A 4,564-nucleotide genomic window follows, 5' to 3' on the forward strand; every position below is an offset into this window, starting at 1 on the left:
TTTTAAAAGTCTGTTTTAAGCTTGTAGGAGACCGTTCACAAAATAAATAAAATAACAAATTTTATTAATAAACATTCTGATTTCAATACATAAAGAAGAACAGAAGTAAACTGAAAGAATTACAATACAAGAAATTTAAATTAAACTAAGAACAAATTACAAGGAAAAATAAGGAATAAAACGAAAACCAATGGTGACTGAGGCACGTGAAGATCACGCTTCCCTTAAAACAGATTTCGGGCCACCCAGGTGAACTCGTCTGTTTCCCAGGGTACAACAGCCTAAGCAGATTGTACTGCCGGGATTAGCCTAGCACCTGAAACAATACCTGAAACAAGAGTGCGTAGAGATCCAAAATTCGGAAATTCGTTAGTGTTTGTTGTATGAACCATACGAGTTTCAGACTCTCGTGTCTCTAAAACAAAGCACCAAGCTTTGTATATAACCACCCACTAGAATTCGAAAAATGATCAGTTTTCATTGAATATCCAATTCAATAAGAATAAATTAATCATTTTTCAGTTAAGAACTTGAATAGTCTATATTGAATACAAAATTCAATAAGAATAAATTCTGAGACTTAACTATTTTTCAGTTAGGAACTTGAATAGTCTTTAGTTGACCACAAGCCAAGACACATCTAAAAAATACTAAAGGCGGCTCCAAGCGGCTCGCGGCGATGCGAAGTGCAAAGTGCGCCATCAAAGCGCCACATTGCGCCCATCGCCCTCGTCCCGGTCCCGGTCCCGTGCCCGTGCCCGGGCGCGGGCGCGGGTCGGGTGCTTCGCGCCCTCCTGGCTACCACTGGGTGTGAGTTGTCATACAAGAATACATTCGTGTAGAGAATTCTAATTATAAATTCACAAAAGATTTATCTCTCCACCTATGTGGGACAAGCTCAATTTCCCACATGTTTATGGTTCCAACACACAAACTTAATGCACAAGATCTCTCATTTATCTTGGCTTAATTATTAAATAATCATTATATTAACAATTAATATAATATTATTTATAAAATTTCCAACAATTTGCGTTACACTCACGACTATTGCCTTTTTTTGCCGATGAGTCTTCTTTCCCACCATCACCATCTGATGGTTTTCGCTGTGGTTTTAGATATTTATGGATGTTTGTGAGCCCTAATTTGGATGCAATTATGTATAACGGTGGCTGGCGGTTAATGTGTTAGTTTTTTTTATTGTTTCTGTTTCAGATAAATGGCGTCTTCTGCGGATCCATGGATGAGGGAGTATAATGAAGCGTCTAAACTTGCTGATGACATTACTGGTATAATATCAGAGAGGAGTTCGTTTGGAGCAGGGTCGGAAGCTCAGCGTCATTCGTCTGCGATTCGGAGGAAGATTACGATGTTGGGAAGTAGAATTGATAGTTTGCAGTCTCTTCTGAAAAAGCTTCCTGCAAAACAGCCTCTGTATGTATTCAGCTCAGTTTGTGAATTGTAACTAAGAGAGCGTTATTATCTTGCTTTTGTCTTTAAAAAAATTTAAAGTTGTAACAAAACTATCTACATATCAATTAACCTATTTTTAATAATTTCATAACGGAGAAAGAAATGAACAAACGCAGAGATATGCTTGCAAATTTGAGAACAAAAGTAACACAGATGGCGTCCGCGTTGAACATGTCAAGCTTTCGTAACAGGGACAGCTTGCTTGGGCCAGGTACTAAACTGGCTGATGACATGGCCCGAATATCTGGGTTGGTGGCTGATGATGGGAGATGATGGCGCCGGAATTTCAGGTCGATGGTGGTGTCTGACAAGAAGTAAGAAAGACAATGGTGGGGCCCACTCATTTTTTTACAATTCAATATGATAGATGGGTCCTACAAATATATCTTTAAATGCTTAATGAATTAATAAAAAGGGTATTTTAGTCATTTAGTCATTTTCTTTACTAAAATTATTCAGGGGTGACGGATATTGTGAGACCACGGGTAGAAATTGAGTCCGGACAGAGCTAAAGTGTGGAAGGAGAAGTCGCGAAAGTATCAGCAGCAGGTGCCAGAGCTAGAGATGGAGCCGAAGATCCGGAAGGTGGTTGTAGTTTATTATCTCTGTAAAAATCGACAGCTTGATAAAATTGACCGCTTGATAAAAATTGATGAGAGTTTTGGATTTAGAAACTGATTTTCATCGACTTGTGCTTAAATCTCAGTGAATCAAGGAACCCCTTTGTTGAATATGCAGTCCAATATCCCCGTAGCAGCAGCATACACCACACTGGACAAAATTAAAAGGAGTAAACTGCAAAAATTACTGTCACAGAGTAAATCTTTTCTACTTTTGATAAACTCAAAGGTATATGCACAACGAAATGAATTTGATATTCTAATCAGTGATTACTAACTGAAATGTTATGCAGGTATGGATATTACAATCTTAGGTTGCAATGACTTCTACTCATATCGGAGTCACGTAGATTATAACTTTTAACATGTTTGTAATTTGACTTATGGCTATTTAATGTTTACGATGATAAGTAACTAAAAAATTAGCAAATTTAGATCGAAGCACGTGGGCTCCCATTAGTCCCAGAATCATTTCATTGGTTGCTCTTCCGCCATTCACATCGATTACTTTTAACGCTGGAGATTCAAATGGAGAAAACTGCAAACCAGAAGTTGCGAAAACTGGATTAGGGTCATTTGCAGCTATGACAACTGCTGTAGTGGCTGCGTTACTGAACTACCTTGGGGTTGTTGATCTTCCATATTCCATTAAAGATCAAAAGGGTGAAAACAGTTCGGATCTTGATTTGGTGCATATGATAGCTCAAATGACTCATTGTATTGCTCAAGGAAAAGTTGGTAGTGGATTTGATGTTAGTTCCGCTGTCTATGGAAGTAATCGCTATGTCTGTTTTTCACCAAAAACATTTCTGCGGCTCAGGTCTCTCTCACTCCCTCGTACTCACATGTAGGGTGTCAAATGGGTTGGTTAGGTAACAGGTCAAAAACCAAACTGGCACTTTTGTACTTTTGGTAAATGTGGTTCGGGTGGGTTTGCTCAATGCACTTTTTGTTAAAAAAGTTGCACTTTTTTATAAATATTGTAGTATGTCATATATGATTACAAAACTAATATTATTTAGATAGTAAGCTAACTTTGACAGAGTTTTGATCCGTTTCCTTTTTAAGATAATTATTTTCGCACTTGACCGGTCAAAACATAACCCAAGTAGATCTCACGTAAGTAATTGAGTTGAAAATGACACCTCTGATTATATTATGAACCCTATTTGCATATGTATTATAAGGAGACTGCTTAGTATTCGATTTTGTAAATCTGTAATGAATATTTTTTTATATTTAAACTAATGATTAGATTTGAAATGATTACAAAGAAGACTAGTTAGTAATGAATATTTTTTTTATTTATTAAAGATGATATTGTTTCATCATTACAGGAAGTTGTTTGTACCACGCCATTAGATGAAGTCATAGGTGAAGTCTTGAAAGCCAAGTGGGATCATGAGAGGACTAAATTTTCCTTGCCACCATTAATGAATCTGGTGATTAAACTACAACTCTCATGCTAATAACTAATAACTGAATTGCTCCAGAAACCATATATTATATATATGTAGAAATTCATGACATGTTTTTATTTTTTCAGGAATCAAAAGCAAAAACTGTGTTAAATTACTAATATTAGATAGTGATGGTAATGCTACAAATAAAACCTTCAATGTTGCATACAAAGAGATATGTAGAAATTCATGACATGTTTTTATTTTTTCAGGAATTATAACATATATTAAAATTTTCAGTATATTTAAATTAAGATGTAACCTCAATTACTTATCTCTATCAAGGGTTTGGATTGCATCTGAAATATCCAGTTTTCTCACATGGTCAACTTTGTGTTGCATTATCAAGAGTCAAAAGCAGAGCTGGTGTGAAGTTGCTTATACTGGACAAAGATGGGAATGTAACGAGTAAAACAACAAATGCAGTCTACAAGGAAGTTTTTTCCGAATTATAATAATTTTCTGTTTGTTTCTTCCAATGTATGCGTTTGTACAAAATATTACATTTCAAAGTAAATAATATGGTTTTGGTTGAACCCGCGTATTACGCGGGCATTAACCTAGTATATTCATATAGCAACACAATTTTTACATATGCATAGAGAATTAATAATTTAGTATTTTAATTAATTATTTTCATAATACAAATTATGTATTTACGAAATTACTAACTTCAAAATTCAACATGGTGTTTCAAAGTCAAACTTTAATTATCATTTATTTATATTAATTATTGTCATATTAATCATTTAATAATTGGCATAAAGAATGAATCGTTACTCTTGCCAAAATTTTTTGAATAGAATTAAGGAAAGCTTTTTGAATGGTCACAAATGAAACGTTTTTTTTAAGTAAAATAATTTTTTAGTAGTCTGAATCGTTATTGCTCTCATATCCTTATTTATGCTCTCATTTCTAAACCAACCAATCCTCTAATTCATTATCTTCGTCTGCAACAACATAGAAGTTTTCTAGCTCCATTTGACATCCACTTCCCACATAAGGATCTTG

At 35.0% G+C, this 4,564-nt stretch overlaps 1 pseudogene; it reads left to right on the forward strand.

Moving 5' to 3' along the window:
• The first annotated feature begins 1,219 nt into the window (after window positions 1–1,219).
• Window positions 1,220–4,129, forward strand: LOC118487485 (annotated as a pseudogene).
• Window positions 4,130–4,564: the final 435 nt, after the last annotated feature.

Source organism: Helianthus annuus, chromosome 15, assembly GCF_002127325.2.
Source record: "Helianthus annuus cultivar XRQ/B chromosome 15, HanXRQr2.0-SUNRISE, whole genome shotgun sequence".
Classification (NCBI taxonomy): Eukaryota; Viridiplantae; Streptophyta; class Magnoliopsida; order Asterales; family Asteraceae; genus Helianthus; species Helianthus annuus.